The 24043-nt window shown below is 49.7% G+C and overlaps 1 protein-coding gene, 1 long non-coding RNA gene and 1 pseudogene across 18 annotated transcripts in view; 2 read left to right on the forward strand and 1 right to left on the reverse strand.

Moving 5' to 3' along the window:
• CLIP1 (CAP-Gly domain containing linker protein 1) overlaps positions 1-14449 on the reverse strand; it is a 1286645-nt gene extending 1272196 nt beyond the window's left edge. For 4 of the 16 annotated variants that reach the window (XM_069619609.1, XM_069619610.1, XM_069619607.1 and 1 more), the window contains exon 1: positions 14218-14444. The gene's annotated coding sequence lies outside the window, so the exon portion shown is untranslated. Of the gene's footprint in view, positions 1-14217 lie in introns of all 16 variants that reach the window. The other 12 variants (XM_069619608.1, XM_069619606.1, XM_069619605.1 and 9 more) reach the window with 6 other exon arrangements.
• Positions 489-2346, forward strand: LOC138492459 (p53 apoptosis effector related to PMP-22 pseudogene; annotated as a pseudogene).
• A 90-nt stretch (positions 14450-14539) lies between the features above and the next one.
• Positions 14540-24043, forward strand: part of LOC138492463 (uncharacterized) — a 163951-nt gene continuing 154447 nt past the window's right edge. For both annotated transcript variants that reach the window (XR_011276210.1, XR_011276211.1), the window contains exon 1: positions 14540-14875. This is a non-coding gene — a long non-coding RNA (uncharacterized lncRNA). The remainder of the gene's footprint in view (positions 14876-24043) is intronic.

Here is a 24043-nt window from a genome sequence, read left to right on the forward strand (position 1 = left end):
GGGAGCCTCCCTGCGCTGAAAGGGGTCCCGTAGGGAGCCTCCGTGTCCCCCTCCTCTTTAAAACTACCTTAACCCACTCCCTGCACTCATCCCATCTCATAACCTCTTATGCTACAACTATACAGCCGACACCCACATCATCCTCAAGATCCCCAATTCGCCAGCCTCCACCCGCCCTGACCTCTCCTCCTGCTTTTCTGAATTCGACCACTGGATGGCAAATTAACCAACTCCTCCTCAACCCTGGCAAAACGGAAATCCTAGTATGTGGCAAATTCACCCTTCTTCCCCAACCTATCCCCTGGCCACACTCCCTAGGATCCTCCCCTGCAGCATCCACTTGTGGAAAAAAAAACAAATGAAAAAAAAAGGACTGCATGCTGGACTCAAAGCTATCCTTCTCCCACCACCCCAACTCAGTAGCCAGAACCTGCTTCTTCCACCTACTCATCTTCTGGCAAATCTTTCCGTACCTCACCTACCCACACAGAATCTCTGTAATCCGTGCCATTTTACTCTCCTGCATAGACTAGGCAAACTCCCTTTACCTAGCCGCTCTGGCATACCAGCTCAGGAAACTCCAAAGAGAGTCAGTCAAGTCCGGGGCAGAGAGAGCGCCGAGTCCGAGCCTTGGCCAAAGTTCTGCACCGCTGCCCTCCCTCTCTCCCGGCCTCACGATGTTCAAGTGCGGCATCACCTACCCGGGCTGCAAGTGGATCCTTCCGCTGCTCTGCGCCCTCATCTTCGACATCATCGCGCTGGCGGGCAATGGCTGGGTGGGGACCGAGTCGGGAGCCGAGTGCGCCTCTCTCTGGAAGAAGTGCACCAGTAACCGGGACACCTACGACTGCGATTCCATCATAGACCGCGCGTGGGGGAAAGCCACTGCCGCCCTGTTGATCATCGGCTTCATCATCCTCATCATATGTTTCCTCCTCTCCTTCGTGGCCCTTTGTGTGCCCAACTTTGGACTCCTCGGAGTAATTGGAGGTCTGCTCTTTGTGGCTGTCATCCTTCAGGTAATCGCCCTGATCATTTACCCAGTCAGGTTTACGGATGAGCTGGCCATCAACAACCAGAAGTACATGTACAGCTGGACCTACGGCTTTGGAAGGGGCAGCACCATCATCATGTTCGGTTGCGCCATCTTCTTCTGCTGCCTTCCCAAGTACGAAGACGAACTGCTGGGCAACGTCAAGACCAAGTACTTCTACACCTCTGGCTAAGGGGCAGGCGCAAGTGACCAGGGGACCCCGCGTTATGCCTTTTGACTTTTGGATTCCACAGAGAAAGACACTACCTTGATACTACTATTCTAACGCTCAGCAACGTCGTTTTTTTTTTTTTTTAAGCAGGGAATGCTACACAGCATCCTATTCATCGTGTGTGCTATTGTGCTAGGATTCAGCATTCCTTTTCTATTTTTTATTTTTTGTTTTTTATTGTGTTTTAGCTTTTTGTGTTGTTTTTTGCTCGCATACTTGAGACCGGAACGCCCATAGAAAACTGTTTTTATGCTTATTTGGTAGGCAATACTGGGGTCTGCCAGTATCAGTCTTTACACATTGTTTCATGTTAATGTCATGTTAATGTCTGCCTTATTGCGCCCTTCCCTTGCTTGCAAAACATGGTTGCTTTGTAGCACGCCGTATCAAATGCCAGTGGTTTTCATTTTGGCGTATTTACTGTACGTTCGTATCCGCCCTGGCTGCATCTCCATTCAGGGCCCACTCCGTACGTGGCCTAACCCTTCTAGCAACGACTTTCTGGCAGTTGGGGAACTCGTATCCAAGTAATAACTGATCTGCTAATGCTTTCTGAAATGTAGACTTGCCATAACAAGAGCATGGGGGCATAGTTTTTCTGTTATCACCAGGCCACATTTCCATCCACATGCCTGTGCGCATTTGTGATGGCAGATGTCCATGTGCGAGAATTTGAAATCCCTGGAGTCCAGGCGTCCATTAGGACATCGAATACTTGATAAAGTGATTGGGGTTAACCTGCAAACGTTAGGCCAAGAATGGTCAGCCTGCGACTCTTAACTAATAATAGAAGTAACCGTGTCAATTGAATGTGCCCGTGAAGCCGCCTACCACAGCCCGGCATCCATTAGTCTGTTCTGTGCAATCTCTGTTTAGACAGTACAATCGGCCGCCATTCTACGAGCTGAAAATTGTTGGTGTATGTGAATTCTACAGTGAATTTGTTTTCCTATATTGAACGACTGCCTTAAAATGAAATTTTAAACCATGCAGTGCACTGCAAAGATTTTTGTAAGAACGCCAGTAATTGTATGGTAGTTTTAGGATAACAAAAAACCCTGGCTTCTGCGAGATCCTGTTCGGTGGCACTGGACTACTTAGAGCAAGTAAGTGGAAAATGTAGTTTGGAGTTTTCCAGTGCAACACTGCCAACCACAAAGCAACTTGCTAGTGTGGTGTTGACATGTTGCCTGTGATGGACAGACCTGCGTGCTTTCGTATATTTGCCCTTAAATTCATACTAAACCCTATATGGAGTTTGATTTTGGTTAATGAAATGCAACATGACAAAATGTCAACAGTTATGCTACAGCCAGTAACTCGTTCAACAATTTTACGTTCGGCAAACCTCTTCTGATGCTGGTTTTAACACAATGTAGGTTTCTGTAAGAAAGGATTTTGATAGTGGAAACCGTTTATAGAAAAATGTGACGAGTTTATTCGCAGGCACCTTTCAGTGCTGGCCATTTCAAGGATCCGATTGAGCTTTCCACTCCAGTGGCCATATGCAGTCTCATCTCAACCTCTGGCATTCCTGGCAATGGCTAATCCAATTTTTTTAATGCAAGTGGATCGCTTCACTTAAGATGGTTGGGGTTACCTATGACACACGTATCTCCCAAAAAACACAATCTAGGCACCATGTTCATGATTGTAGCTATGGCAGAGTGGATCACGTTTGGGCATGAGTGGGAGCACAATTTGGATGGAGGAACCTATGCCAGTTGTTAAACTCCAGGCTTGGGCAATTCACCTCTCAAACCCTGGAGCAGTGGCGGAGCTGCTGCTACCCACTGAGGGCACTGATCCTGGTGGGGTAATTGTGGTCATCTGTTATTTTGTCGTTCATTTTCCCATACCTTTTTGCTGTTTGCTAATTGGGATCCATTAGGGATCCAGTGATGGAATACTATTGGTTGCGTTTGGAAATCAATTAAGCTTGTTACTGCCAGCACTGGTAGAAGGCTCGCCATTTATAGCCGGTTCATATGGTGCTTCATGCTGCCTCCTTACCCCCACATGTCTAAGATTTGTAATTGATGCTATAGGTTTCATCTTTGTTTTTTGGATGACCATGCTTCAGGAACTATCTATCTTCTAACTTTTTGGTTTTCAATGCGGTTTCCCCAATAATCCAATTCATATATCCTGTGTGGGGGCAGCGGTGCAGCTGTGAGGGAGAAGCCTTACTTTTTAACAGTTCATTTTCTTTTGAGCGCAAGGACCAATGTGGTCCCAGAAAAGCCAAATAGACCCACATGCATGTGTGCCTTAAAGTACAAATGGAAAAACTGATCTGAAAGCCATGGTGATTTTTAGTTCCGTTTATTTATTTTTTAGGGTCACTGCAGTTTTAATGTTTTTCATTTAGAGTTAACCAATCTCGTATTGGGTGTTGCACTATCTGAACTGGTCATTAGCATTAAAGCATGCATCTCATTTGTTTCTTGGCACCACCCAAAATAAGATTTCATGTTTTTTTGCCAAAATGTAAACTTGGAACCTTTACACATGTATGTATATATTTGGCCCAAAACTATTTTGATATACGGTTGTAAAAAAAACAAAATAAAAGGAAACTCCAAAGAATCCAAAATGCTGCTGCCCATCCCCTCCTTGGCCTCTCTCCTAGAGAACATAGCCCCGCACTCAGAGTACTACACTGGCTCCCTATCGGCTCATGGACTACCTTTAAGGCCACGTTCATCACTCACTGTGCCCTCCACAAGATCGGACCCAAATTCCTTCAGGATAAACTCACACGCTATCAACCCACCAGGAACCTTAGATCTGGTTCTGCTCTTCTCCTCGTTATCGCCCATTACAACTCCACCAGATTGTGAGGATATGCCTTCTCCATCCCTGCCATCTGGAACTCGCTTCCTCACCACATCTGTTGCTTTGATAACCACCTCTCTTTCAGAAGGCACTCAAAACTTGCCTATTCCCCCTACAGCAAACTGAAACCCTCTTCCCCTTCCATATTTCCATCACCAGAGCCTCATTCACATACATCAGCCTCACTCCCATCTTAACACCAACAACTCACGTGTGCAGCAGATGCTGGCTGATGTTGTGGTGGCCCGCCCTACACACATCAAACACTGACAACCCTCTTATGCATAAACACACAGGCGGATGCCGGCCCTTGGTACGGCAGCCTGCCCTACTCACCCAACCAACTGTACACAAACACACATCAGCCCCCCGGGCCTCCTTTGCACTGACTGGTGCTCTCAGACTACCTGTATACAACTCTTGACAGTCTGATGGTCGCTGGTACTTTACCAAATAAAGTATTAGGATAGCCACTCAGGGCCCGAAATATGCACTGCGTTCCTGCCCTTACACCCCGCCTCGGCTGCACACCTAGGAGGACCCATACCGGCAGCCCATCTTGTGTCAAAGATCGAAGGGGATTGCTGATAAAGCGCTCCGAATGCTCTTGAAATTGGGAAACACAAGCTCATAGATGACAACCTATTACAATACAAGATGTATTAAGCCTGCATGATGTTCCAATCTAGAGATGCACAGCCTTTACAGATTACCTTAACACCAACTACTTCAAAGACAATTGCACATTAAGAAATGTGAAAACTTGCACAGGTACGGCTCTAGATAAAATGGTGATGGTTGGCACAAGTATTTCACTTAGAAGATTTGTGAAGGTTAGACGAATTGAAGGGTGACCTATTTATGGCACCAGGATACATCTGGGATTGGACACTCTGGGCGGCACCTTATAATGTTATCCTGTCTACTGAGCTTGTAGATTTATGATGGTAACCCATCTACTGCACTTGGAAGATCTATGAGTCAACCACTGTAACTCACATGGATAAATCCTTGATACTGTACTAGAAGTTGCCCGATGTTATGGAACTTAGAAGATATAGACTAAGACTATAAGGGTGACCTATCTATTGCGCTAGAAAATCCTATGACTCTAGATTTTAAGGCAGACTGGATGCCACGCTTCGAAGGCGGTATAAGACTGCATGTCTATTTGCGCTTAGAGGACTTTGAGGGTAATCTGTTTATAGTGCCTAGAATAGAGGGTAGGCTGTCTTCTTGACACAGACGACCATTTCCCACAGTGAGATCAAAGATAAGCTCTGTCTAAGCTTTAGGTATGCATAAACACACTACTTCAGTGGTCATCTACCGCAGGCACCGCTAACCATCTACACACTTTAGAATGCCGCTACGACTATGACAAATTCGGTCTGGCTGGACACGTAATGGTTTCGCCCTTACACCAGGCTTGCCGCAACACCTCTGCCATTAGAATACAGTGATAAACTAGGAAAATGTTTGGTCTAGCTGGACACATATCGAGTCTGTTGCACTAGCGGTCTGTGGTGCCTTCCTCAGCACCCTTCTACACGCCCGACCTCTTGGGTTGCTTAGTGGAGCCTAGCCAGCCCACCTAATTCCTAATCTTGGCCAAATGCACACACACATTTTAAGCCTTTTCTTTAAATGTCACCTAGCTGGACTTCGGTCCATGAGGGCGTTCCTACCACAAAGCGGGGTGAGGCCATAAAATGTCAATGTATTTATTTATTTGTATTTGTTAAGCTCACAGAGTCAGCCCTGAGGCATCGTGGCACTGGCTACAGAAATAGCGCTGGTTACAGAAATAGCGCGACTTAGTTAAACCATAGAGGCATACAGGTTTACACAATAACAATATTAGTAATGTGTGCCTGTTTGGCTGTAGGTAGAGGAAATTTAGTTAAAGAGAGAGGTTTTGAGTTTTTTTCTAAACGCTGTGAGGGAGCCTTCTGCTCTTAGAGCGTGGGGGAGATTGTTCCAGAGTCTGGGTGCTATGTAGGGGAACCCCCGCCCTCCTGCTGTAGTCTTATTGATGCGTGGTACAGTGAGTTGGTTAGTGTAGCAAAGTCTGGTAGGTCTGGATGAGGTCGGTCTGAGAATAGTGTCTGAGGGATATGATGGTGCAGTGTGGTGGATACATTTGTGGGTAGTAGTCAGTACCTTGAAAGTGATGCGTTCTTTGACAGGGAGCCAGTGAACAGATTGTCTTGCAAGTGAGATGTGGTCCCCTTTGGAGATGCTGAAGGCTGCTCTTAGAGCGTTATTTTGAGTGACCTGAAGTTTGTTTAAGTTTTTTTCAGAGGTGCCAGCTAGGAGTGCATTACAATAGTCAAGTTTAGCACCTATGGTAGCTCTTGCTATTGATAGACAGTTTTCTTTGGAGAGGAATGGTTTGATGGCGTTGATGAATTTGGTGCTTAGTGCAGATGCGGAGACAATGGCACTAACTTGTTTGTCCATAGACAAGGTTGCATCAATGTAGACCCCTAGCGTTTTCACAGAAGATAGGACTGGGATAGTGCAGTTGTCAATGTTGAAATTGGCATAGTGACTATCTAGCCTGGCCAGTATGGATTTTTGGCCGAGGATAAGGATTTCAGTCTTATCCCCGTTAAGACATAGGCCGTTAGTGGCCATCCAGGCTTGAATGGTGGCGTATATATGTTTTATAGCCAGGGTGTCTGTGTGGTATGAGCCAGTTAGTGGGAGGAGCACTTGGGTGTTGTCTGCGTAGTTGGTGTAGGCAATCCCAAGTGCATCCAGTTTATCGAAAAGGGGCTAAGTGAATAGGTTGTACAGCGTAGGTGCTGTACAAGAGCCTTGTGGGACACCGCAGTGTATTATGGATGGTGTTGCGTTAGAAGTGTTAGAAAAGACTGTCATGGCCCTCCCTTCAAGAAATGATGTTATCCAGGAGGTGGCTTGGTCAGAGAAGTGTGCAGAGTGGGAGAGGTGTGAAGTGAGGGTCTTGTGGTCCACTAGGTCGAACGCCGCTGAGAGGTCAAGGAGAAGTAGAAGGGCGGGTTTACCTGTGGCCAGTATCTTAGTTATTTGGTTTTTAAGGTCCAACAGAGCAGTCTGTGTTCCATGACCTTTGCGCAAGCCTGATTGTCTGGTACCTAGGCTGGAGTTAGTTTCAAGGTATAGTTGGATTTGGCTGTGTGCCACTTTATCTAAAATCTTGAGAAGGAAGGGGTCTGTCGTTATAGGTCTGTAGTTGTTGGGCACCGTGGGGTCGAGAGTGGGCTTTTTTAGAAGTGGGCGCACCCAAGCTTCTTTAAGACTGTCTGGGACGGAGCAAGTCTTGAATGAAGCATTAATGAATGCGGTAATGAGTGGGGCAAGTGGTTTAGCGCAGTCCTTGATTATCTTTGGTGGGCATGTATCGCCTTTGCAGGTCGATGGTTTCAAATGTTTCAGAATGTCCAGGACTTCTAGTTCTGAAACTTTGTTAAAGGCAAATTTAGGGGATGTTAATGGTTTTGCTAGAGGATTGAGAATGTGAGTGCCGACTGTTTCGGCAGGGTATTGTAGTGGTCACGGATTTTGTTTTGTAGGAGGTCTATTTTGTTGAGCATGGCGGCTTGGCTACTGTTGCACCAGCCTTCATCCTTAATGATCTCGTCAGTGGAAGTGGGAGGCATTGCATTGTGAGCTCTTTAAAGATGGAGAAGAGTTCTCTTGAGTGGGACTTCGAGTCTGATATTCGACGGTTGTATGACTCAGATTTGGCATTGAAGATGGCAGTTTTGTATTTTTTTGCGATGTCTTTGAATAAGTCTTTGGTGATGTCGCATGGGTTGGCCTGCCAATTTTTAAGTGCGTGGCGCTTTTTGTTACGCAGAGCTTGGAGGTTCTCTGAACCATGCGTTGGAATGGAAAGACTTTTTTTCTTTTTTTCTTCTAGAGGACCAAAGAATTTATAGCATTAGTGAGCGTATCCTTGAGGTTGTCTGCATGTACATGACAACTACAATACAACTGTGGAATAATGACGTGCTGGAGTGGCTGCCAGGTTCTCATTAGTTCTATTTTTCATTCATTTGTTTTTTCCATGTGTGTGCTTTTTTGGGGTCCCCCCATCCTTCCTGAATTGCATGGCCACAAATGTAACTCCGGTAGAAGAGGAAGAAAACTTAATTCAAGTGGCTCCCATCACTCATCGTATGCCCAAGACAAAGTCTCCACTGCCTGCCTTGCACGGCACACATCATTGACTCTTGACATCACTAACATAAAAGGCTGAGCATGAGGAATTGGCTCTACACCCAAGTCCTCTAGCCCATCTTTATTTCTGCAGGAAAACGTCTCAGCACCCTGGTCCCTCTATCCTCTCCCAGAATGTGGATCATTCCTCTGCCCATCTATTTGTTTCCCTTTCCTTTAACACTGTGATGCTACAAAACCTGCTATTAAATGCTTCACAGAACCCCTGAAATAAACACATGGTGTGACGGGGAACCATGGCACTGGTGCCTGGATTTTGAACCGGGATTGGTGTATTGTAGGAGGGCCCGGCTGTGAACGTCAGTGCGGCACAGTCACTCCTCCAAGAATATTCAATATGTCACCTGCTCTCCATCCACATGGTGCATCCAAGCGGGTGGTGCGAGCCCACATGGTCAGTATGCTGAACTGCTCATGCTGTGCATGAACATTCATGTATGGGGCTATGTAAACCAGGCAGCAGTCTCGCTTGAGTCAACCACGCATCATCTTGAAGAAAATTGGGGGATCCAGTTTTAACTCCTGGGCTCCCGCCCTGCAGAATGCCCTCCCAAAGCATCTTGTTGGCAGCAACTCAACCATTCTCTTCAAGAAACATTTGAAAACTTTTCTTTTTGATGCTGAACTTGGCTAAATGACTTGAAAACATCTCCACATTCTAATAAGCCGAGCTTCCAACACTACTTTTTCTTCTTCTAGTCTTTGGCTTGTTTCCTGGTGTCCCTCTCTTTTTTGTCTCTATGTCTCTTCTTTGTAAGCGTCCTGAGGCCTACGGGTTAGTGGCGGCATAGAAACATTCAGATAGATGGATGGATGGATGGATGGATGGATGGATGGATGGATGGATAGAAATGAGCCCTGTTTGACTGACATATGCTTTCTCTTGCTACTGGTCAGAACAGGCTCGAGAGAAGACAGTGGCGTTGCCAAGAGGGAGGGGAGAATACATTATACAGGCATTCCCTAATTAGCGGACCCTCATTATGAATTGCGCATACTCGTATGACATTTGTGAAATTAATGCCAGACTCAAAATGCACCAAGCTTCCGACTTGTGCCTGTATTTTCCACACGTTGGGAAATAAGTTTGCAAATCAGGCCAGTATATGCCTTTTCTGGAGGCCAAAACGTGCTGTTCTAGAGCAATGTGGTGCAAAGTATAGGTGAAAACAGTGCAACATGCGGGTACCAGAGCAACAGGTGGCTACAATCAAATATATATGCATGCACACAGCAAAGTAAGCGATTCCCTTGAACTGAACCTTTCTGAAAGAAACAATCCAAATGCCGTTGGTAAAGTCATAACCAGAAAAAAAACCTGAACATGACTTAAAATGGCGAAAACAGAATAACAGATCAAATAGACTTTAATGGCACAAAGATACATTCTGAAATGAAAGGATATGTTATTGCAACTCAAACACGTGCGCGAGAAACGTACAGCAATGATGGCCTGGGTCTGTGCTTATAACTTTGCACGACCAATTAACGTTCCACGCTCTCCCCAAAGTTATGAAATCCTTAAACAGAGAAACAAACAGGCGTCCATTTACGATGACCGTCAGTGCCCTAGAATGATACCAGAATGGCCCGACTTCTATGCAAGACCCAACCAGCATCACGGTTAAGTATTGCAGTGTTTTCAGGACAGGCCTAGGCACCACGGGCATAACAGCATACACGTGTTTAGGAAATAATGCAAACACGCACAAACCAACTGCTCTTGTGATATTATTGCAATAGTTCAAATGGTAGGTGCACTGTTATCTTGGATGCATGCTAAGCAGTATGCGCTGTATACCGACGTGCAGCATTCCCCAGTTAGCTATTTTAACGGGGAGAGCATGACCAATGCCACCCCCACTGCTCTTTTCCCCAGTACCACGGACTCTGGACATTGGTTTGGCATTACAGACCCGGCGGCACAGTGCAAATCTGGCCGGAGAGTGGCATCTGCAGGTCTCGCCGAGACACGCAACACATGGACCCGAGGAGGAAATGGGGACCCCTCTCCCTACCAGGGTGTGGGCCATGACGAAAATGCCCAGTCGGGCAGTATGGCAGCAGGTATCTTTGCTCTTTTTCCACCTGTTTGGGTGGAGTGCAGTCCCGCCCAATGCGGGCTGCCTGCACAGCAAATGACATCTTTCCAGGGACCATGTGCAGTCAGTCAGCATTGAAGATTGTGCAGAAAGTTACATGCAAGTGCTAAGAGGCCATTCACATTGTAGAAGCTGCGCCATACAAGCCCCAATAGAATAAATGGCATCAATATTTCACAGTAATCCACCTGCCAATTTGATTATGAGAATTACGTTTTGAAACAACCAGGTTTAAATACTCAGACCAGGCTTCTGGAGCTTTCAAATATAAAATGCACGTGTTCTTCGAAAGGGAATAAACTCAAATATAAAGCCACCGACACATTATGAAAGCAAGCAAGTCTAGATAAAGAAAATGTATATTCATCGCTTCACTCGTATAGAAAAGAAGTGGAGAAACGACAACTAAAATCAAAACAACTGTTACTAGCACAGCCAGGAACACTTCCGAGAAAGCCCAGCGCATTGCAACACAGGCAGTCGCTTCTGGCAGAACGCTATTCCCCTGCGAGTTAGCCACATCTGGGTGTCAGCTGACTGGTTTGGCAGGCTGCCAGTAGCGCAGCACTGGAAACACGATATGGGAATTCTTGAAGGTATGCATGCACACGAGCCAGCTACCAGTGGAGGGGCTGGGAAGGATGCTGAAACACAGGCTGGATTTGGAGGGGCACCACAATCCATTCTAAACAAGTTGCTTCTGCACTGTCGGGCAATCAGCGTGGCGGATTATCCTGGATGAAGAGGCCTGACAATGCAACCCATTTCAAATCAGCAGAAACCAACGTTGTGGTTGCAAAGGAACCGTTCCTATGGAGACGTGTATTGCCTCGCTGGCTTTAAAAGAGGCGCGTACCAATCACATGCCCAGGTTTCAATCGGCTAGCAAACCATTTTACTTTCACCTAATAGCCTAGGGGCAACGTGCTCGCCTTGGAAGCAAGACGACACGGAGCAACACAGGTTCGATCCCCGGGTCCGCGCTTAGAAACCTCTGGGTATTCAAGCGCGTTATAAATACTACAAAATACACATTACATGGCCCCTTGACAGTTTTACTTCATACAAGCGACGGTGTATCGCTTATTGACAAATCCACGTTCTCGCCAATAAAACATTTAACAGAAAAATGTTGACTGCTGTAATAATGGCACGGTTGTGGTTTTTAAAAGTAAAGTGTTCGTTTCTCCCAAACACGTTTAGCATGCATTGGTTCTACGTCATAAAAAGTACCTGTATAGCTTTACACATAACACAATAAAGTGGTGTGTCAGATTTCCATGGATAAGTTGTGAACATTTTGCCAGTTGTTGACATAATCATTTGCATAAGGGAGACCAACCTTGCGGTGCAAGGATTGGGTCTATGTTCTTTTAAAAAAAATATATGCTATCACCATACATGTATTCAGACACAACTTCTTTTATAGGGCGCCTTGGCGGTGCCCATTCTCCTGTAAGCATACGCAGACATACACAAAGTGTCATATGTTTTCCAAAAATGTACAGAGGCTAAAATAAACGACAACCAAAGGAGACGAAAAGCGCACTACACAGGGTAAAGTAGGCTTAGCCCTTCCATTAGCATCATCAACACAAGCACCCTACAGCATGGGTGCATGGACTCACGAAAAGCGATGCATTCCTGATAGATCCAAGTAGCACATTATTCTGCGTATCTGCAAAAGGTTAATTTGGCTATGTCAATTAACTATTATTAATACCCTATCAAATAACCAAAATATACAGCGTCAATAGCATGCTGGCTGTAAACATAAAAGCAGATTTACATCACCGACATCTCCAAAAGAGTCACTGCGCTTTATTGCGCTTGCATCACAGTCTTGCGGTGTGCAGAAGAATGTGGCTTATTAACAATCTTTATGAACTACTGTGCTGAGAATGTTTGCATTGCTACACAAAGTAAACTAGCTATATATCTGGCACATTGGCAACATACTTGCGCATCAGTGCTAAAGGTTGCAGAATCCTTTTAGCAATCGAAACTGTACAGCACAACTGTCGTGTGCGTCAGGATGACATGGACACAAATATTATTCCTACTGCCCATCAAAGTTCCTTCTTTAACCGCATCCTTCAATTTGCCCTGTAGATAACGCATATAGACTACATACTGCCATCTGTCTTTTTATAGCTTTTGTGATTGGACAGGACGTCAGTGAAGAAATTCCATGGCCCACGAGTGACAACAGAAGCCAGTGGGTCGTGTGTAATATAATGCAGAATTACTGTAAAAGGAGGTACCGCAAATTCGTATAAACATTCCTCCAAATAAAACTGACCAGGCCGCATGTACGCTCATCAACACATTTAGCGCGTTCTCTCATCTATTACATACCAATTGTCCTTATTATTCTAGATGATGGCATGCTCAGAAAAGAAACCTCAATCGCAGGATGCGTTTCCTGTATGTTCCAATCATTGACGATAAAGCAGAGGAGATGAGGCTATGGGCTACTGCTACAATCCCATTCTCCATTGGCAAAAGGGTGCCAGGCTGCTGGGCACTGTGTGGCTATGGGAGGGCCGGTGCTTCGAGTGCTGGTGGAGTTCAAATGGGGCATAGGAAGGGGCAGCAGGAACCAAGGCTGAAATGGGCAAGCCCTCATAACGGTGCTCATATGGTGAGGCCTGAAGCCATCGTGATGGTACAGGGAGTATGAGGTGGCACTGTGTAGGTGGTATTGGGGTTATCAGAGGCAGGACAAGGGATAAAGGGAGACCAGGGGACATAATGCAATACCTAATGCTTTGTATTTGATCACAAATAGAAGAAAGGGGGCACCGTGCTGGCAAAGGGACGAACCGTTCTGGGGACACGCTGGTGCATAGCAAGTCTGCTACAGTCCTAGTACTGGTACAGGGAGGGCCAACAAAACCCAGACGGAAAAGGGACGATCCAGAGGCACAGTGTCGGTGTAGGAAAGTGGGTAAGACAGTACTGGCATTGAGACGACCGCCACCCAAGGGGTGCATGCCAGCATGGAGAGATCCACAAAGTTAGCAGTGGCATAGGAGTCTGGGGAGGACACTGCAAGTAGACTGCGTCTTGCTGGCACTGAAGAGGCATAAGGAGTCCCAGGAATACAGCGTAGTTACAGGGATTTCAGGAAGCAAAGTGTGGCTATAGGGAGCCAGGAGGGTACAGCGCAGGCATTGGAAACCCGGAAGGAACAGTGAGTGTGTAAATATGCCTGGGGGACAGTGATCCTGCGTAAATATTCCCCTGGAGGAGAGTGATGACATACAGAAGCCCTGGGGCAATATTGCCGTAGAGAAGATGGCTTATAGGTAGGCCCGGAGGCACACGGATTTCAAAAGGAGGCTAGTGCCACCGAATTGGTGCCACTGCCCTTTCACAGGGCGGCTCTTGGGAAACCATGTAGCTATCGGGGTGGGTATTAGGAAAGCAGTGCTGCTACATCGAGCTGGAGGGGCAGGGAGACCACTAGAAGCAAAATGCTCGTACTAGGGGGCACTTATGATCTAGTGCCCATATCAACATAAGCAGTGTTGTCATATGGAGGTCCATGGGCACAATGCAGAAAACGAGGCGCACGGGGGCACTGTGCTGACAGAGAGAGACCCATGCACTGTATCGATAACGCTTTGCCATCCCTCCCTGTATAGTTGCTTGTGAGAGACAGACTGCTCAGTCTGGGGCCCAGAGCTGTCAGAACGGGTGCCCAGGCTAGGGAGAGCAGAGATATGCCACCTCGCGGCCGTCTGCCCTGTCAAAGGGTCCCCAACGCACAATCTTACCGTTGGTGCTGGGGCCGAGCCTACTCCGAGCTCTGCTCCTCCTCCACCCGCCGTATCTTCCTGCCCCGAGCCAGCGCTCAGACTGTCTCCCCGAGTGACCGATCGCCCCGCCTCCCGCGGCTAGGCCACGCCCACGTCAGGTCCGACTAGAGTGGGCGGTGCCCCGTCACGCGCCCCGCCTTCTTCGACAAGCCGCCTTGCTGAAGGCGACCGTAGTGTCTAGTTCCCATCCGAGACCATAGCAACGGCCGCCTACTCTTCTTCACGTGACTACCTACGTCATCAGGGTGCTTTTTCCAGAGCAGTGAAGCGGTTCCGGAGCAATTTCGGTGAGCGGGAAGCTGGAACGCTCTGGCCGCCGGTGCAAGTGCAAGCGGACCCCGCGTGCCTTTGGCTCGAGCTGGAACTCGAGGAGGCTCTGGCGTTTCTGCAAGACCCTGGAGCTTGTCCCTCATCGTCATTTTTCTGAGCAGGAACCGGGAAGGCTCTATCTGCCAGGCTGTATGAGCAGCAGCAATTTGTGTGCTCTTGGCTGGCTGAGTATATAATTTCCCTTTTATTTGGGATACCCTGAACATTCCTGCAAGACACCAGGTTGAGATGAGAGCGGAAAATTACATTTATTTTAAAAATCATGTTCAGCTATTCAACGTGAAAGGTATGGAGGGCTAAGAAAAGGAAAAAGAACAGGGACGTTGGCTATGGCGTTTAACTGATCAAAGGTGGCTATTAAAGTAATTTAATGTTTCATGCAGGTGTGTTTAGGATGGGTGGTTTTAGAGGGGGTTGGCAGGGGCTATCTGCGTGTGGTTTGGGAGAGGCAGATGGGCATGTTGGTGTGGGTCTGCAAGGGGGACGGGGCATCTTGCTGTGTGAAGGGAGGATGGGGCTTTATGGCATTAGTCTAGAAGGGAAGGATGGGGCATCTTGGTGGGGTCTGAATGGTTGGATAGGGGCATGCTGGGGAGCAGGTGCAAGTGGATGTAGGTCACTTGGCCTAAGCCCTGCCCACCTGGTGCCTTCCTGGTTGCTGCTCGTTTTCACCACTTTACAAGCTCCGCCCACCTGGTGCCTTCCTGCTTGCTGTTCTTTTCCCTACTTAAGGAGCCTTCCAGCCGCTTTTCTTTTGCTGCTGGGGAGCAGGTGTAAGTGGATCTAGGTCACATGGCCTAAGCCCCGCCCACCTGGTGCCTTCCTGGTTGCTGCTCTTTTTCACCACTTAGTTAGCCCCACCCACCTGGTGCCTTCCTTCTTGCCACACTTTTCCCTACTTAAGGAGCCTTCCAGCCTCTTTTCGTTTGCACCTGGGGAGCAGGTGTAAGTGGATCTAGGTCACCTGGCCTAAGCACCAACACCTTCTTAGCCCTGCCTCTTCCTTCCTGCTCTTGACTCTTAGATGAAGGGCGTCTCTCGCCCAGGCGTCCAAAGAGAAGGGCTATTCCTGTTTCGATATGTTCGGACCAGGAGGATCCAGGGTACGACCCCCTGCTATGACAGCAGGTAAGCATGCACCAACATGTTTTTACACCCTCTGTCCCCACAGGCCATCCCCACCTTTTCTGGTCCCCCGTGTTTTTCTCTTGTGCCCCAACTCCTTCCTGCACACAGGAGTCTGTCCTGATACATTCTGGTTTCACCATCACCGTCTTGTGGCCAATGCTGATTTTACTTTTATGGACTTCATTGATTCACGGTGCGTCACCCTTACTCAACTCTCATGCTGGACTTCCTTTGCATCTTTGCACTCATGGTGGCCCTGAATCAATCTTCATCTTGTATCCTGGCTAGCAACATTATGTGTTACTACTGACTTCTGCAATTGTATTCGCTCTCCCCCCTTGCTTCTCCACTCTTTTTGACTGCTTCCTCTCTGTTCTCTCCTCCTCTCTCCCTTTTCCTATCTCCTCCCCTTACTTTCTTCTATGCATTTACTCATCAGAATTGTCCCTGGACCTAGTATGATAGCAACCTCGTCTGTCGCTCCTCCATCCCCTTACTGCCCCACTTCCCTCTAGCACTATCTGAAACGTTGTCAAGCCTAGTACGATAGTCGCTTGTTTTGTTCCTCCCCTCCCTTTCTGCACCCCTCTCCCTCACCTTTTTGTTTTCCTCCGGCTCTACCAGAAATGTCGTCCGGCCTAGTACGGTAGTCGCCTGTCTGTTTCCATGTCCTTCCCACTCTCCCCCTCCCTTCCTTATATATGTCTTAGTACTTGCACTATCTGAAATGTCGTCGGGCCGAGTACGATAGTTAATTTCACATCCTTATGGCCTGTAAGAATGTTGTTGTATTTTACCTTGTTCCCTCCCTTGCCTTGAAGCGCTTTGAAACACATTGTGTATAGGCGCTATATATATAAACTGTCATATCATGCTGATGTGTGTCTGGCAGGATGAGGCACATTGGTGTGGGTCTGGAGGGAGTGATGCGGGCATAGTGGTGTGAGCCAGTGTGATGCTGGAAATGCATCGGAGGGACAGGGCCTCCGTATCCTTGTCCTTTACTGCTTTTTATCGTGTGTTCTGTCATGTTTTCTGCACAGGAGTTCATGTGGGACTCCTGGCGGTGCAGCTCTTTCTTTTGGTTTGGTGAACGGACCTGTGGGATACCCTTATGGCACCCATGGGTGAGGGTACAACCCTGTGCCCCTAGTGTATGTTTTTGGGCACCTGTGGGTGGCCCGCAGAGCAGGGTATGGGCTTGTGGCAGCTCCATGCTGAATGTGACAGGTGCGCGGCATATCCTCCATTTTGGGATACCCCGGCCCTGCCATTGGGATCCGTTGATTCCTGATGGAAAACAAGATGGCCCCTTTTACCTCTTGCTTTCTATTCCCCAATACCTTGTTTTCCCAAAGTCCTGGGAAGCCCTGACTCTGTCCCTTCCCCCTGACTGGCTGTTGGGTGGAAATGCCGTATATGGTGTTGTTGTGAAGGCCCGGCCAGACTAGCTGGAGCCTTCCCGGTGATGTATGTTGTGGGTACCTCCTGTGGGTGGGACCTGGGTGAATAGAGTGTGTGACGAATATGCATTCTGTGTTGAGGGTGTCTAGTATCTGGTGGTTGACACAATGACTGAGACAACCCTGCCCGAAACCGGTATGAATGCAGCTTGGAGTGTTGAATGGCTCGGTACTTGTCCCTATACACATAACTTGTTGTGAGTGTCTGGAGAGAAGTGAATGGCCTGAATACCTCGTGTGCCTGATTGGCTGCCTGCCTGCATGAATGCCCATAGTCGTGATTGGATGCTTGAGTGTGACCCAGCGGAATGAATGGGAGATCAACAGTATATCTGGGGACCTCTCACTGCTAGGAATCGTGTTCAGAAGCTGAAGTCCACTACGACGACTAACTGGAGTAATTGACGCTTGACCTTGAAACCCCCGCTGGACGAGAAGGAGTGCTGTGGCTCTCCCTCGCAATCTGAAGGCTGCTGTGTTTCCAAGGACTGACCCAGAGAGGACCTGGTAAGGCGCCCTCTTCCCGAGCTATGAGGGACCATCGTGCACAGCTGATCTTTGCCAACACTCCCTGGTAGACAGACCTTCGACAGGCTGCCGACCCGATATGGGGACTGCTGCAGAACTCCAAGGAGAAGCACCCGGACTGTTGTCCGCCACTGTCGACGACCGCCGTCGCCGACCGGAGCCGCCGTGCTCCCGTTTGCCTAAAGAACTTTAATTGATCATCGGACGCTCTCGTCTGCATCGTTATCCGCTTGTCTCCCGCTGGAGAAGGCCCGACCGTTGACGCGCCGAGGAGCATCCACCGGTGGGTTTCCTGCCACCTAAAGACCGCAGAGACGCCGACGACTCGACGCCCTTGCTGGGCCACAGTTCTTCATCAATCTCTTTGCGGCCCAGAACTATCGTCAACGAGGTGCCCCGCACGCCTCTTTCTTGCAGGACACCAACGCTCTGTCGTCGACGAGCACCGCTAGGAACGAAGCTGCCACTTCCCTGCCGAAGTTCACCCTGTTCATCGTCGAACGTTCGACGACCCGTGACTCCTGCCTTAAAGGGAGGGCACTCAAGAAGGGCCGTCGATTCCCCGACACCGAACGCCAAGTTCCCCGACACCTCTCGACGATCCGTGGCTCCCGCCTGAAAGGGAGGCACTCGAGAAGGATCGGTCGGCACATCGTCGGAGAACTCTACTCCACCAGGTACATTGGGGGGGGTAAAACCTTAATAGGAAGAAGTAAGACTATCGAACATTATATGGACTGGGCTTGTACTATATATCTTTATTTACAGGTTGCCCAGGTGGGGGGATCTCCACTCAGAACTGCGCCTAGCGGTAGGGGTCAGTGTCCTGCCTATTGTTCCAACCATTTTACGTTCCTGCCTATCTCAATTGCTGGTTTCCTCGTTAATAATCTGTGTGACATTTTAACCGTACAGTTGATGCACTTTAATGAGATTCGATAACACTAGTGGTACCACTTTAGAATTGTATATATTTATCATTATTGACTTCCAAGTACAAAGTGCGTTATTGTGCTCGTGTACATACCTTTTGAATATTAACTATATAAAGACTGTGTTTTCAGTAATACAGTGTGTGGACATTCCTTTGTGGGGGTTCGGGGACTACACTGTACTTAAGAACCAGCCTGCGTCACCTCCTGAGAAGCTAGGCCTTGATTGCTCGACCATGTACCAATAATAGAGAATCTTGGCTGGGGTCCTCTGTGCCTCTCCTCTACCATATAGAGAGCAGAAGTACAGACACCCCCTACCAGTCTTTACAGTCTGGAGGGAGGGATAGGGACACGGTGGTGAGGGTCTGGATGGAGGGTTGGGGTACATTGGTCTGGGGACAGGGATTTGGGCACATTGGTGTGGGTCTGGAGAGAGAGATGGGGCACAGTGGGTCTGGGGGTGGCGTGGGTAATCTAGGTGTGGGATGGGGCATCTTGGTATGGCTCTGGAGCGAGTGGATGGGGCACATGGGTGTGATGGGGGGAATTGGTCTGGGGCAGGGATGGGGCACATTGTGGGTCTGGACGGAGGGATAGTTCATCTAGGTGTGGGTATGGAGGTCGGGATGGGGGCATTTTGCTGTATGGATGGTGGGATCTTGGTGGGGTCTGCAATGGATGGGGCACATTGGTGTCGGTCTGGAACAGGTATGGGGCATCCTGGTGTGGGTGGGATGCAGACATCCGTGTGCATCTGAAGTGTGGGATAGGAACATCTTGGTGTGGGTTTGATGAGAGGGATGGGGCACATTGGTGTGAGTTTGATGTGAGGGGTAGGGCACATTGGTGTGGGTCTGCGGGGAGAGATGGGGCATCATTGGTTAGATGGGGACAACAGTGTGGGTCCGGAGGGGATGGGGGCACATTGTTGTAGGTTTGATGGGAGGGAAGGGCACATTGGTGTGGGGAGGAATGGAGACGCATTGGTGTGGGTCTGTATGGAGGGATGGTGGAATCTTGGTGGGGTCTGCAATGGAGGGGGGCACATTGGTGTCGGTCTGGAACAGGTATGGGGCATTGTTCTGGAGGGTGGGATAGGGCATCCTGATGTGGGTGGGATAGGGACATCTGCGTGCATCTAGGGGAGACATATTGGTGTGGGTCGGGAGGGATGTGGGCATATTGCTGTGCGTCTGCAGGGAGGGATGAGGGTGCATTGATGTGGGTTTGTTGGGAGGGACGGGGGACATTGGTCTGGGGAGAGATGGCAGCATTTTGGTGTGTGTCTGGAGGGATGGGGGCACATTGGTGTTGGTCTGCAGGGATGCATGGGGCATCCTGGTGTGGGTGGGATGGGGACATCTGTGTGTATCTGGAGGGTGGAATGGGGCATCTTGGTGTTACTTTGGAGGGAGTGGATGGTGGCACATTGGTGTCGGTTTGATGGGAGGGATGAGGCAAATTGGTGTGGGTCTGGGGGAGGGATGGGGGCACATTGGTGTGGGTTTGATAGGAGGAACAGGCATATTGGACTTGGTTAGAGATGGGGGCATATTGGTGTGGGTCTGGCGGGAGGGATGGTGGCATCTTGGTGTCTGCAATGGATGGGGGTACATTGGTGTCGGTTTGATGGGAGGGATGGGGCACATTGGTGTGGGTCTGGGGGAGGGATGGTTCATCCAGGTGTAGGGCTGGATGGGGCTTCCTGGTTTGGGTTGGATGGGGACATTGGTGTGGGTCTGGAGGGAGTGGATGGGGGCACATTGGTGTGGGTCTGGAGGGAGTGGATGGAGGCACATTGGTGTCAGTTTGGGAGGGATGGGGCACATTGGTGTAGGTCTGCTGGGAGGGATGGGGCCATCAGTGTGGGTCTGGAGTGCGGGCATGGGGGCACATTGGTGTGGGTTTGATCGGAGGGACAGGCACATTGGCAGAGTGGCCTGCCTCCATCCCCCTGGGAAGCGGCGTGCTGCTGCAGGCGGCAGGCAGGCTGAGTGCCTGGATTTTTTTGTCTTAAAACCACAATGGTCTTGGCCGAGCTAGGCAGGGCACTGGGCTGTCTCGACACAGGCGGCGCTGCCGCCTCCCAGCCTGTCCTGCACTGGCAGGGTCAGGCCGACGTTTACAGGAAAAAAAAAGTTGCCTGTGACTTTTGGCAGTGGATCACTCGGCTTGTGCGTCGATTAAGAACGCAGCTAGCTGCGAGAGTTAGTGTGAATTGCAGGACACATTGATCAACACTTAGAATGCATCATCTGACCCTGGGTTCCTCTTGAAGCTATACCTGTCTGAGGGTCGCCGATACATCAATCGCCCAGGGGCATGGCTGGGGCTGTCGCAGGGTCCCATTCCCTTCGCCCTCTAAGGTCAGACCCCGATCAGCACTGTCGCAGGATCCCTGGACGTGTTGCGCAGGCTCCTTGATGGCGCGTCCCGGCCTCCCCAGTTTTCCCGCCTCATGCGTGTTTTGGGAGGGCCCAGTGGCTAGTGTGCCCTGGGTTTGGTGGCGACCCGCTGAATTTAAGCATATTGCTAAGCGGAGGAAAAGAAACTGACCGGGATTCCCTCATTAACGGCCAGTGAAGAGGGAAGAGCCCAGCACCGAATCCCTGTTCAGCGGCAGGTGTGGGAAATGTGGCGTACTGAAGACCGACTCCCCGGCATTGCTCAGGGGGCTCAAGTCCTTCTGATCGAGTCTCACTCCGCAGACGGTGTTAGGCCGGTAGCGGCCTCTGGCATGCCAGAATCAGGTACTCCATGCTTTCTTCACGCCGGAGTCAGGTTGCTTGGGAATGCAGCCTAAAGCGTGTTGTAAACTCCACCCAAGGCTAAATACTGTCGTGAGACCGATGGCCAACAAGTACTGTAAGGGAAAATTGAAAAGAACTTTGAAGAGAGAGAGTTCAAGAGGGTGTGAAACCGTCGAAAGGTAAACTGGTGGGGTCCGTGCAGTCCGCCCGCTGCATACAACACGGTGGGCAGGTTGGTCGCCTGGAACGGTGGATGCCCTTGCGGGACTGTGGCCTGGGCCCATGCAGCCCCCGCAAGGAACATTTCATCAATGTTGGTGCACCGCGACCGGCTGGGAAGGCCTAATGGGGCAGGTGGCTCTCCGCTCCGGCAGAGAGTGTTACATCCCCCTGACGGCAGTTTTGCTGTGTCCGCGGGGCTGAGGGAGATTGACCGGCGCCATGCCATTCTCCGGCAACCGGCCTGGCCCCTCTTGTGGGGAGGCGATGGGAGACGGGTCTCTCGATGCAACTGTGGTGGACTGCCCTCAGTGCGCCCTGACCATGTTGTGTCAACAGGCGAGGAGGCCCACAAAGGGCACCAGGGGGTCTGAGGTGATGTCGGTTACCCACCTGATGTCATGGGTGCCAGGCAGGTAGTTGGGGCAAGCTGGGTGAAGGGTTGGCAAGCCTGGCATAGGCACACAAAAAGGCCATAGCAGATACCTCCACTTAATTCCTTCCTAGTGTTTGTAGGAACCTCCTGGTTAACACTTCCTGTTGCCAAACAGGAAGTGCGTGACAATTCATGAGCTCTCTAGTGTTTGGGTGTGGCTGGCTATATAAGCCACACCCAAGATTCTTCCAGTGCTTTGTGTTGCTTACTGTGAGCTGCATCAGCAACACACTTGCCATGCTCTGGATCATCCTGCTTCAGCTTACCTGCTCCGGAACATCCTACTTCTGGATCCTCCTGTTTCAGCTTACCTGCTCCGGATCATCCTGCTTCAGCTTACCTGCTCCAGAACCTTCTGCTTACAGGTACTCCATGCTTTCTTCACGCCGCAGCTATCTCCGGTCAAGAGGGGACTTCAACACCGGCACCTATAAAGAACAAAGAAGAACAGCGTTAGCACGCGCACTTCAATAACAGTGCGCATACTCACCAAATCTTCCCGCAGCGCTGGAATCCAGGTCCGTTGTACGAGCACACAAACCCCTGCAAAAGAAAGAAGAGACTTTAGTCATTGCGCTCGCCCCAATAACGCGGAGACTATAGCACTGCGCTCCCTCTCAAAACGCATTACATACTTACCAAAGCCTCTGTGCAAACTTACCAGACCACCAAGTCTCCGGTAGCGCTGAACCCGGACTCGAGGCGCTAATATCACATAATCCACTCCTGCAAGGGAAAAGGGAGAGACATTGCCAGGCGCGCTCGAATTTAAGACGCTGCGCGTACCTACCAGCAGCTGACTTCTACACGCAGCGCTACTTGCCCACAAAATACCTTGGCAAACAAGACAATATAGACAATTCAGGACACTAAACCTTCTCAGTGCAACATTCACTTGTGGGAAAGACTTTCTAGCCAGTGAAGAAACTGGCGCCTTGAACACTCAGCCTCGCTGTGAAGGCATATAACAGCGTGTGGCATCTGAACTCAGCCAACAGACATTGGCATCATTCATATGAGCGCATCGTGCCTCTGCGAATGCAGGATGGAGTGCACACCATAATAAATATCAAGGTAAGCCCTTAGGGGACATCACAGCACACGTAAAGGGAAGGGAAGGGTCCAGGGGAATCAGATGAATTTAGGTCTGAGTGTATATCTTGTATTTGACAGGAATCCCTCCAGGTGAAACCGGGGAAGTGAGAACTCGGGGGCAGGCAGAGTGTTTCGACCCAGCCTGTGAGAGGGGGGTGGGAAAGAGGCGTGGCAGCATAAGCCCCAGCATGCGGAGTGCGGAGGTGGTAGTGCCTTAAGCCCAGCCCCTAGACGATGGCATCAGGGGGGGCACGGCCTGATGGCCACCGGGCCATCTGGTTGGGGGCCCGACCGGCCATCTGGTCGAGAGGCCGGGGCTGTCAGACAAGGTGGCCCCAGTGGCGGCTGGCCTGGCTGACTCCTACATTTGTCTTTAGTCGGGTTCCGTAAGCCCCCACTATGTGGGGGGGGCTTAATAGTCTGTGTGGAAATGACTCCCTGCATGGCGACTCTGTGGTGCAGGCAGTAGACCCCTGCATTGGTCCAGGTTTGGAGCAGGTGAGAGAGTCTGCGCCTTGGTTTGCCGGTGGCGGCTTTGTGCACGGAGGCTGTGACTTAAGTCTTTGCCCCAGCGACGCTGTTTCCGAGGACAGAACTTCCACCAAATGCACATATAGACGTCAGAAATGGAAATTCCAGCCCCTGTTTCCGACAAAAGTTTCAGCAGAGTTAAGTCAAGTCCGAAACGCAATGCTGGTGTCAAGGGGTGCCCCTTTCCTCTGTGGGACTAGAACTGCTAAGAGTGTCCAGCCCTGAATTCCATGACATTCATGGATTAGTCCTGGTGGCAAGTGTCACCTGTGGGTGACTAAGTCCCCAAGCCCAGCAGCGATCGCGGTGAGCCCCAGCATTGTCCCTGTTCCTTCCTGGAGGGAAAAGTTCCCCTGCTTGTGGGAATGT

Source organism: Ambystoma mexicanum, chromosome 10 (assembly GCF_040938575.1).
Source record: "Ambystoma mexicanum isolate Mex_15411 chromosome 10, UKY_AmexF1_1, whole genome shotgun sequence".
NCBI classification, from domain to species: Eukaryota; Metazoa; Chordata; class Amphibia; order Caudata; family Ambystomatidae; genus Ambystoma; species Ambystoma mexicanum.